The sequence below is a fragment of the Salvelinus fontinalis genome, chromosome 4 (genome assembly GCF_029448725.1).
Source record: "Salvelinus fontinalis isolate EN_2023a chromosome 4, ASM2944872v1, whole genome shotgun sequence".
Lineage (NCBI taxonomy): Eukaryota > Metazoa > Chordata > Actinopteri > Salmoniformes > Salmonidae > Salvelinus > Salvelinus fontinalis.
The window spans coordinates 23,341,582-23,353,719 of NC_074668.1; the positions used below are offsets into that span (position 1 = coordinate 23,341,582).

Sequence of the window (12,138 nt, forward strand, 5' to 3'; positions counted from 1 at the left end):
CTAGGTAGGCTATATTTCTACACATGATCATGTGTTTCTGATAGAGAATCTCTCCATAGTTGTTCTCTCTTCACATGGAACCCTACCGCTTCCTGCCAGGCAGCAATTCCCTACTGTGACTTGTCAATGCCTCTGTCTCAGCACCACAGTGGACTAGACTCACTATGAGCCTGTTTCCCTCACAGTTGTCTGCTCTTATGCAACCAGAGGAAACTGCCTGAAGCTACATGAGAATGATCAGTGTGATCTGTATGTTTAGTTACACATTCCTCAGGTGTGGCATCTCCATGCGCTTGGCTTGAGGAATGTTTTCATGGGCAGGTCTAGATCAACTACACTACACATCACATAAAAGAGATTCTGATACTTTTTAGCCAGTAGTTCTGAAAGTAGCACTCACGAGCTAAAAGTGGACTCGTGCAGATATGTGCACCACATCATTGCTCTCTCTTTCTCCTGTGTGTACATCTTGCTAGCTGTCACTCATTATGATTATGCATGTATGAACTACACATTGACACATCCAGCCCAAAGTGGGAGTTTAAAAAAATACTTCTCGCAAAATGTCCGGAGTCTTTATGTTTTTGATGTTTGACTTTCAAATCGACTCTCCTCCTTGCAAAAAATGCACATATACAATTGGAATAACTTATTTGTAAGTAAAAACAAATGGCCATATTTTATGAACTTTCATTTAAAGCACTCAAATTTAAATATTAAATACAATTACATTTGTCATGACTGTCCTGTGAGGATCACAATGGGTCAGATCAGCTTGGTAATGGTTACAATAACCAGACCTCTCACCCACAGAAGAGGTGAAGAGGGAACTGGGCCGGTTTGACAGTTCACACCCTGTTGCTCCTTCTCCCGCTCCAGTAAAATCCACCAGAGGAATGTCTTTGTTAATAGGCTTTTCCCGCCGAAACTCTTAATGTCAAAAGTGTAAACTGGAACAATAATTCTAACATAAAAATGTGGGGAATGGTCAGTGGGGAGCTATTAAAAAAAACTCATACTGCTTTTCATTTTGTGATGTCATAAAAAATTGTATAGATGAAATACTGTAACTTGGAAAGTATATCCCCTTTATCAAGTTTCCATCCAATACGCTGTGCATATAATATGAAAAATGTATGCATTTTTGTTAAGATATGAATGTGATTTTTGTAGCCATAAGAGAGAGGGAGTTTTACATAACTTTGTGCACAGTAAGTAGCCACGCCCCGATTGAGGTCAGAGAGCATGTCAGCCTGATGGAACCGTCCCCTTTGGCCAGAGTGCATAAAAGGATTGCCCACAAAAATAACATTAGACCAGCAAAGACGGGGAGTTGCAGCTACGTCTAAAGTGGTTTAAACGCTGAATCTCAGAGACCAGGAAACGAGAGTTACACATTTGAAATGGTTGGAACTTTGAACCTCAACACAAGGTGAAGAAATAAACTCACCTTCCTTTGGACCGGAACATTGCCGGGTTGCAGCTGTACATGTGAAGGGGTCTGAACCCGGAGTAATCGGCACGAGGTGTGGGCGAGAGGCTCGCCTCCCAGACAATCACTGGTGCGGCTGGTTAGCTATCCTCATCACCAATGGGAACCGCCGACATGGCTGGCCATCTTCCAGAGTGAACAACAGTAGAAGATTGATGTGATAGGTAAAGCTCTTTACAGTTTAATTTGGGAGATGATAATTCTTTAAATAACCGCTTCCGTGGTGCCCCAAATCCTAATGAGTTAATTGTTACATGATTAATTTTATTGGGTAACAATTAAACATAGTTGATTAAATAAATAACAGTCGTCAGATTAATGAAAGTAAAGTCACGACACTACACAATGGAAAAAGACTAAATATGGTCCGCTGAAAAAACTTGCAGGGTACAAAAATAGTTCTTGGCTGGTTCATTGTTCTATGGTAATATTACAGTGCACCACTGACCCTGTCATCTCCCCATCTTCTTCTGTATCACTGGAACACACCAGACTGGGCAGCACAAAGGTACAACCATCACCCTGCTCACAGGACAAGGCCCCAAAGAGGAGGGAGCGAACCTAAGGAACCAAAACACAATTCATTGTTAATAGACAGCTGAGCAGACTACGAGTATGAGAAAAACAATCACCAAGCTGTAAAACAGTTTTCAACATATTGTCAGCAGTATGGTCTGGCAGTTCTTAGGTAAAATTGCTGTGAATATGAGGGCTGTGCAGCCCGCCAGACACCTTGCATCCATCACAATTCACCTTCACCCTGTCTGTCTTTGAGGGCAATCACACCTCACATGGTGAGACATTATTGCAAATGTCTTTCTAATTTAAAGGTTTAAGTAAGGCATTATCCATAATTTGGCAGTTACCAAAGTATAGTACCAGTCAGAGCGTGCCAAAATCCCAGAACACAGTGGCTTGAGGGCACAAACGGAGGTCCACCAAAGTTCAAACTCTGTTCTAATTTATCTTTGGGGAACATTTCTATTACCTTGGAGTAAGCAGGAGTTGTGATGCCAAGACCTCTGTGTGTGTAACGTGGTGTTCAGACTGTCAAAATCTTCTCTCATGAAGGCTGCTCCACTGAACACTGGGCTTCCCTGGCTAGATACTAGCAACTTGTCTGCAGAGGGAAACCCCTGGGCCTGGGGGGGGGGGGGGGGGATCAGCATCTGCCTCACCCTCTGGAAGCTCTGCAAAACCTCCACACCTGAGAGCATATAAGGACCATTACCCTAAGGCTGCCTTTAGCATTTCCCTCTAGTGATCTGCCTGTCTTTGTATACAGCTTAAGATTTAAAACATATTATGCCTGTCAGTCTTAAATCAATATAAATGAACTAACTACATTTGTGATAGTCAACAAACTAAAGCAATAGGTCTACTGTATTCTAATAGACATACATAGATACAGTAGATACCTAATAGAAGTAAGATGAGATAGATCTTATTTTGCATGCTATGTTCTATTGGGAAAATATAGTTTCTAGATAACACAGTAGTGTGTTTTAAAGAGGTCAGCTCTCATGAGCGTGTGGGTTACCCAATATGCAGCGTGGGTTACCCACTATGCCGTGTGGGTTATTACAACTGCATGGTGTGTCAGTGTGTGAGGGAGAGCGAGAGGAGGGGCAGCGCTAGATGGAGCATTATATGGCAGGGAGAGAATGGGAGGAACATAGAGGAAAACAAGATGGAGCTGTAGGCAGACAGAGGGAGGGGGAGAGGAAATCTGTGTGTGTGAGTTGATGTGTGCTGAGGTGCAGGGAGTCAGTCCAGCGTAGCCCTTTCCTGCAGTCAAATGACCTAGTGGCCTCATTGGTGGAATGTTATTAATATTTGTAATAATTTAAAAATCAATAAACATAATTTCAAAAAACCTGCCTAAAATATGGTGTTTCTATGTCAAACCTTGTCCTTGTTGATGCTGCAGGACTTCCTCAGGCACCATGTCAGGTGGATGTCCTGGATGGGTGGGAAACACAGCCCCGGTGATGTACTGGGCCGTTTTCACCCTCCGCTGGAGGGCCTTGCGGTCGTGGATGGAGTAATTCCCTTACTAGGCCGTAACGCAACCGGTCAGGACGCTCTCGATGGTTCAGCGGTAGTATTTGGAGAGGACCCGGGGTGGCTTGCCAATTTTCATGCACGACGACCAAAAGAACCAATCAATGAAAAGAACACTCTCCCTACAATCAAACACAGGTGAGGTTTGACAATGCTGTGGGGTTGCTTTGCTGCCTTTGGTACTGGGGGCCTTGAAGTGCGCAAGGCATCATGAAATCAGGAGATATTTGTGTGTTTTGGAGTCCAATGCTCAACCCAGTGTCCAAAAACTGGGTCTCCATTGAAGGTTGTGGGTCTTCCAGCAGGACAACGACCCCAAACACACATCAAAAAGCACCCAGGAATGGTTCAAAAAGAAACGCTGGACTGTTCTGGAGTGGCCAGTAAAGAGTCCAGATCTGAATCACATTTAAAACCTATGGCGAGATCTGAAAACAGCAGTTGGTGGAGGGAACCCATCAAACATTGAAGAATTAGAGCAGTATGCTGCTGGAGAGTGGGCCAAATTACCAGTAGAAAGGTGCAGCAAGATCGTTTATGGTTACAGGAAGCATTTGTCTGCAGTTATCTTGGCCAAAGGCTGTGCAACCAAGTACTAGCTCCAGGGTGTCTATGCCATTTGTCTTCGTTTAAAAAAAAAAAAAATGTAAACTTAAGTTTACAAAATAAAATTGGTTCTGTAATGTTGAAAATCAATAACAAGGTGTGGAGACCAAAAGTGTTTTTCAATTTCAACTTATTTTAAGAGAGATAGGAAATTATCTAAGAAAAGTGCAAAAGTGTCACTATATTTGTCCAGAACTGTATGTACAATTCCTTTGAAAGCTGTGGGTACTTAACACAGGACATGTTTAAACTTGGGGAGGGAGAGGGAGCCCTGACAGGCGTTAACTACATGGTCATCATAATCCGACTGGTGCAAAACCCACCTCAGGCAGCTCAGAGCAGACACTTAGAGAAATAGATAGAGGCAGGCAAGGAGAGCCACACTGAGTGACATCATCGCCACAGCAACGTAACAGGTTAGTGACTGTAGGGGATGTAGGGATTACAGCCTGTCAGGCCTCGAACCCAGCCAGCACGTCCTTGCCCCAGATAGCCAGGCTCTGTTAAACTACCACGACACTGTTCTGTAACACAACACCCACTGAGGCACCAAAAAAAGCACATGATGGCAAACTGCCTCCAGTAAGGACATCACTGGCACAGCCAGTTCTAGGATTCAAATGTACTCTACTGTGACTGTCGCATGATTGGACAAGCGCTTTACGGCTATTTACGGCTGTTTGCTTTTTTATATGCTATTGAGAAACTGCTTCTCCCTAGGACAAAATGTCCTGCATTTTTCCACAACATGCTCCCTAACAAGGGCCACTTCTACATAAAACATAATTGAATTTACCCTTACGGTTGCCCTGGTGACGACATAATAGACGATGCAGATAGAAGCAGATTAAGAGCAGCAAGTGATGCTGGTGATGTTGTGTATTACACAATGTTGCACCAAATACAGAACCTCCCCTATTGGTGGTGGTGTAATTACTGTATAATAAATGGTGATGGCTACCTTAGTGCAGCAGGAGCCTGGGCCTCTGTAGCCTGGGAGGGGTCCTGCTCTCTGTGTGGACAAAAGTAGCCAACACCACACTGGCCTCCAGCACCATATCTTCCACACTGAATGACACAGGCCTGACAGACAGCAGAGCACAGCATCAGCATACCTGTAATCAGCGCACTGAGATTTCTCCAATCATGTGACCAGACCGGGAAAAACTCTGGACCTTATTTAGGATCTAAGTAAAAGAGGTATAATCACAAGGACCAGGATACTTACTTTCATGCAGCGTCAAAGTGGGCAGACACCCGTAGACCATGTGATTAAGAAAATTACAAAAATCCCGAGATAAGAGGTTAATACATTAAACACATGCATGTTTGGAGACAACTAATGTTCATCATTAACTGATGTCTCAAAGTTTGATCAAAATAACAGGTCATGGTGGATCACAACATTCTGCTATTCTGCTAGACAGCAATGTACATTTTACCAATGTCGTGCCTCTTTAACCTCATTAGGCTGAAGAAATATGTCTTGGCCCCTAAGATCCTCACAAACTTTTACAGATGCACAATTGAGAGCATTCTGTCGGGCTTCATCACCACCTGGTACGACAACTGCACCACACGCAAGCGCAGGGCTCTCCAGAGGATGGTACGGTCTGCCCAACGCATCCCTGGGGGCAAACAACCTGCCCTCCAGGACACCTACAGCACCCGATGTCACAGGAAGGCCAAAAAGATCATCAAGGACAACAACCACCCGAGCCATGGCCTGTTCCCCCCGCTATCAACCAGAAGGCAAGGTCAGTACAGGTGCATCAAAGCTGGGATCGAGAGACTGAAAAACATCTTCTATCTCAAGGCCATGAGACTGTTAAATAGCCATCACTAGGCGGCTACCACCCGGCTCCTCAACCCTGCACCTTAGAGGCTGCTGCCCTATATACATAGACATGGAGTCACTGGCCACTTTAATAATGGAACACTAGTCCCTTTAATAATGTTTACATACTGCTTTACTCATTTCATATGTATATACTGTATATACTATACTGTCTTTAGTCAATGCCAATCCGACATTGCTCGTCCTAATATTTATATATTTCTTAATTCAATTCTTTCACTTTTACATTTGTGTATTGTTGTGAATTGTTAGATACTACTGCACTGTTGGAGCTAGGAACACAAGCATTTCACTACACCCTCACTTGCATCTGCTAAATATGTGTATGTGACCAATTCAATTGGATATGATTTGTTGCTGTGTATGCTAGCCATGACCTTTGAAGTTGTAGAGGTCAATCACAGTTAAAGGGGTAATCATGTGTTCAGTGGACTCGCTGTGTCCCAAGCCCAGATACTAGAGCCCCTGTGTGTGACACTAGCCCCTCTAACACACTGTGACAGGTAAGACTCGCAGCAATGTAGAGACTGGCTCACTGTCCAGCAGGCTAGCAGTCCATAGAAACAGCTAAGCATGGCTTTGCTGTGTAATGAAGGGACTTCACAATAGCGTACCCCCAACAACATTCCAGGATGTTAGGGTCGGGTCAAAGGTTGTGGGTCGAACCACAGATTGAAACTCATTATTTGTACTTTATAATGACACAAACAATTATATTTCAAGTGAACACAGGATCCCAAATGGCAGAATTTCTGGGGGTGGCTCAATATGATTTATTTTGCTATTGGATCAATGTTTATGTATATTTGTCCTCTGAGGACTTGGGTTTATTTGGAGCATGCATGAGAGTTAGGTAATCAATGCATGTGCTCTACTACTTATTACTGTCTGTTCACAAAAAAAATTATACGTGCAGAAAAAAACATATCATATTATAACTTGATTCATTACGGTCATAAAACAAAATCTCACCCAGGAGGGGTCAATTCCATTGAAAATGATAGGGTACAGAGTCTCCTGGACACTTGGGTCTAGTGCAGTAAATAAGAACCCTTAAAAATTAATTAACCCTGGGTCTGCAAGAACAGACAGTGACTCACCCATATATTTACAAGCTCATGTGACAGAAAATGTAGGACCTTCTCAAAATAACCCCCTTATACTCAGCTCCTTCAGACAGAAGGTTATGTCTTAGTCAACTCCAACCTGGAAGTAGTCAAACTCACTGGGATCTAAAGACATCTCAGTGTGCATGGCTTTCATTTGATCTGCACCCAGAACAATGAGGAGTTAGGAAAAATATGTTTCTGATGTTTGTATGTTTTTCATACTGTGTAGACAGTGCAGAATCTCACCACTTTCCTTTTCAAAGTAGTTTTTCAGATTGACTCTCAGATAAGACATGGACAGAGTGATCTCCTCCTGAGACACCGGGAAGTGCATCACCATGCTGCCTAGAAGTCTGGCCCAAAATAATAATAGAAATGTAATACAATAATAATAATAAATTATACAAATGTTAATTAAATAAATAATCATCATATACCCTGTAGTAATTCCTAGACGGTATCTGAATCACTCTTCATAAACGTCATATGAGGAGATAGATTGGGGTATGTTATGGCAGCTCACCTGGCCTGGGCTTTCAGTACGTTGGGGCAGAGGTGAGAAGGAAACACTGCTTGCAGAGCTTCACTCTCCTGGAAACACAGGTTATGTGTTTTGGTGATACCTGTCACAAGAATTATGATACACACCGCTGTTGGAAAATACCGCCATCTAGTGTTGATACTATGCAATGCAATCTGAAAATTCTGATGATGAGAAATCCACTTTGTTCCAAAATCATTATTGAGCACCTACTGGATGTTGCTCACCAAACACAAGTTCTTAAAATATTTACTGACCAAAATTATAAAACGCAACAATGCAACAATTTCAAAAAAGTTACTGAGTTTAAGTTCATAGAAGGAAATCAGTCAATTGAAATAAATTAATTAGACCCTAATCTATGGATTTTACATGAGTGGGCAGGGGCTCAGCCATGGGTGGGCCTGGGAGGGCATAGGCCAACCCACTTCGGGGGTAGGCCACTGGGGAGTCAGGCCCACCCAATCAGAATGAGTTTTTCCCCACAAAAGGACTTTATTACTGGGCTGTGGTTGTGAGACATACTGCCAAATTCTCTAAAACAACAGTCGGGGTGGCATATTTAGAGAAAATAACATTAAATTCTCTGGAAACAGCTCTGGTGGACATTCCTGCAGTCAGCATGCTGATTACACGCTCCCTCAAAACTTGATACATCTGTACCACTGTGTTGTGTGACAAAACTGCACATTTTAGAGCGCCCTTTTATTGTCCTCGGCACAAGGTGCACCTGTGTAATGATCATGCTGTTTAATCAGCTTCTTGATATGCCACACCTGTCAGGTGGATGGATTATCTTGGCATGCTATTGGACTTTTCTCCTACTAAGTCTTCAGTGAAACTGGAATATCACCCGGTTATCTGGGAGGTTGATGGATATTTGGCAGCGATCCACAATACGCTCAATAGTAGCCAGGCACCGAAACAGTGGCACCACTGACTAAAACCAATGGATGTATATTAATAAACAGCTATTATAAAGTCACACATTTTACAAGATATTATGATGGACTGTTCCAAACGGCTGTCAGAGTCATCTATCTCCCCTGAGGCCTGAGATAACTTTGGGTCATATTCAGCAGATTCAGAACTACTTGGCCATTACCTTCATTACCAATTTGTATTTGACAGTTCCACAGTCCTGGGCTGGTCCTGTGTCTGGGCTGTAGTGTTGGAAGAACAGTGTGGTGAAGAGGAAGCAGTCGTAGGCAGAATGGGCACTGCCAACTACAAGAGACCAGACCAAGCAGATAATGATAGACATACGGTTAGGGTTAGGACAGGGCAATGCTAAGTACCACTTTAAATTGTCAAAGCTTTGTAAATCAATTATGTTTACACCTTTCACCATAGGATCCAATCATAATTTATCACCTATGCGTGCCAGGGCATGAATAGCCTTCCCAAATGCTGTCAAAAAGAGACACTGTTTAGTGGATGGAATTCACCAAGCAGTAATAATGTGTCAATATATTTAGCTAGCTGACACAAATGTTTCCATTTTAACTAGCTTAGTTAAACCAGGGAGCAATCAGCAGTGACTGGTTTAGGTACAGTAGGCAGTCAAAGAGCTAGCCAACTTTATGAGCGCTAACTAGATAACGTTAAAGAGCTAGGTTAGCTAGCTAATTAACCTAACGTTAACTACTAACTATCCAGGTTTGGCACTTTAGCTATTTACTTTGAACATTTATGCCCGTGGTCTATATTCTTAAAGTTAATATAACTTTCACACCGTTTCCTTCAATGACACACTTCATTTTGTTAGTCAAGTTCAAGTAACGTTAGCTACCACAATGTTGTATTTTTTGGTGCAGTCACTGCTTCTCACTCAGTTTGTCTGTCAGTTATGTGACGTCATGTCGATTGGTGCTGATATTGAGCTGGTGCTGATGATCATAGAACTAACGGTGTGTTCCACGACACGCTAACAGAGTGGAATTGACCTTCCACAGAGTTGCATTATTTTCCAGAGAACGCATAGAGCCCCGAGTTGATTATCCCTTTTATACCATTTGCCACTAGAAATGTGTTCATTTGCCACTATAAATGTGTTCAACATCCACTGAAGTAGATAGCAAGTTTACTAGATAGCTACAGTAGTTGCCGTGGTAACCAAACAAACAGACTTGCTAGTTTAGCTAACCACACCATCAGTCCTAGCTTGTTATTATGAAAATCGAATTCAATAATATCAATACTGTTTTCACTTCGACTTTTGCTTTCAAAAGCAGCTCAAACAAAACATGTAAAAATGAACTACAGCCATGAATTCTACTGTGCAAATATATCGTGCGTTATATGGAAATAATGCACACCCTAGAATGTCCTTCAAGCCAATCAGAAAGAAATATTCAACAATGCCATGGTATAAAAATTTATATTTCTGTGATCAGTTATATTAGCTTTTGGATTATAGACAACATGCATAAATGTGCAACAAAATTCCTTCTTATTTCTATGGTGCTGATGTTGTGCGCTAGTTAGGCTGACACCAGATCTCAAAGTCTTTCACATCAGCTACAAAACAGCAGGTAGCCTAGAGATAAGAATATGCTCAAACTCATACCATTACCTAACCCTTAAACTGAAAATTTAGAGTTATAAACAATTCATTACAATTAACCGTAATCATATATAAATAATGAACAGATATTAAATGTAGCCTGTAGTATTTACATGGTTAATAAACTACTGTATGTGATAGTGCTTATACACAGTCAGGGTTGGTAAGGTTCATTTCTAAATGTAATCCACTGTCTAAATTGTAATCAGTAACGTAATTTATGGATTACCCAAACTCAGTACTTTTGGATGACTTTCCCCTTAAATGGCATTCGAAGAAGCCAAAAGGAACCATCAAATGCATTGTGTATCATCATAGCGGTATTTGATTTGTGGTCAGACTCGCTCAGGTGTAACAAATTTAAATGTGTGCCTTTTTTTCAATGCTGAATTTAATGTTATTGAGAAGAACTAAAAAGGTATCACTGTATTTTTTTCTCTCGTTAACATCCTTTCTGAATTTAAAAGTAATCATCTAGTTCTTCAAAAGTATCTGTAATCTGTTACGTTACCACCTAAAATATTGTAATCAGATTACAGATACTTTTGAAGAACTAGGTTGTTTTTTGTAATCTGTTACTCTCCAACCCTGCACAGTTTACAGGCAGAGAAAAATGTATTTACCAATAAGGAGTATGAAAGTATTTTGAAATGTTCAATATTATACTACAGCTCAATACATTGTCAGATTAATTAAATGTTTAACTGGCTTAAATATAATTACTTAAAATGCCATCTTCTAACTCTGCACGTGACTGTTGGCAATCTTTGAGAGGATAACTTTAGAGTGCACTGTGGTGCCCTCCCTCTGTCCATACGGCTTGATCCTAGATCCAGAATCTCGCTCATTGTCCATCTTGAATGTGAGCTTTAAGTAGCGGATATCCAGTAGTATTTCTGATTCCATCCAAAGAGCTATGACGTAGGGGGGGAAAGATTTAATGAAAGATGGGCAATAGTTGGTCCATATTTATTTCTAAAGTAAGTACAGTTACAACACACCTGATTAAATACACCTGTGCAGCACATAAATATAGTGTTGCTTCATCAGTCTTCTCACGTGATCGGTGCTGTGGACATTTGCAATGGTGAAAAGATAAAGTTTTTGTCCAGTTGTGAGGGTTGGACGCTGGAACATGATTACAATATTTAGTATAACACTACATTTAAATGGAGAAATATATTAATTATGGTATATGGTAAATAACTTGCGGACATGTTACCTGTAGAAATTATGCAGTCACCGTGGACTTGGTGTGGTTTTCACCTGCTGGTTGTCAGAAACATTGAAATGTGCTGTCCTATGCGTCTCCACCCTGGCGTTTAGTTCCTTATACACGTGCTCAGTGTTTGTCATATACAGTGCACTTGGAAAGTATTCAGAACCCTTCTCTTTTTCCACATTTTGTTACATTACAGCCTTATTCTAAGATAGATTAAATAAAACAATTCCTCATCAATCTACACACAATACTCCATAATGACAAAGCGAAAACAGGTTTTTAGAAATTGTTGCAAATGTATTTAAAATAAAAAACAGAAATAGCTTATTTACTTAAGTAAAAGTATTCAGACCCTTTGCTATGACACTTAAAAATTGAGCTCAGGTGCATCCTGTTTCCATTGATCATCCTTGAGATGTTTCTGCAACTTGATTGGAGTCCACCTGTGGTCAGTTCAACAGAAAGGACATGATTTGGAAAGGCACACACCTGTCTATATAAGGTCCCACAGTTGACACTGCATGTTAAAGCAAAAACCAAGCCATAAGTCGAAGGAATTGTCTGTAGAGCTTCGCCACAGGATTGTGTCGAGGCACAGATCTGGGGAAGGGTAACACAAAATGTGGAGCATTGAAGGTCCCCAAGAACACAGTTGCCTCCATTATTCTTAAATGGAATAA

General features: G+C 41.3%; 1 pseudogene; it reads right to left on the reverse strand.

Moving 5' to 3' along the window:
• Nucleotides 1-1,355: 1,355 nt before the first annotated feature.
• Nucleotides 1,356-11,091, reverse strand: LOC129852835 (cell cycle checkpoint control protein RAD9A-like; annotated as a pseudogene).
• Nucleotides 11,092-12,138: the final 1,047 nt, after the last annotated feature.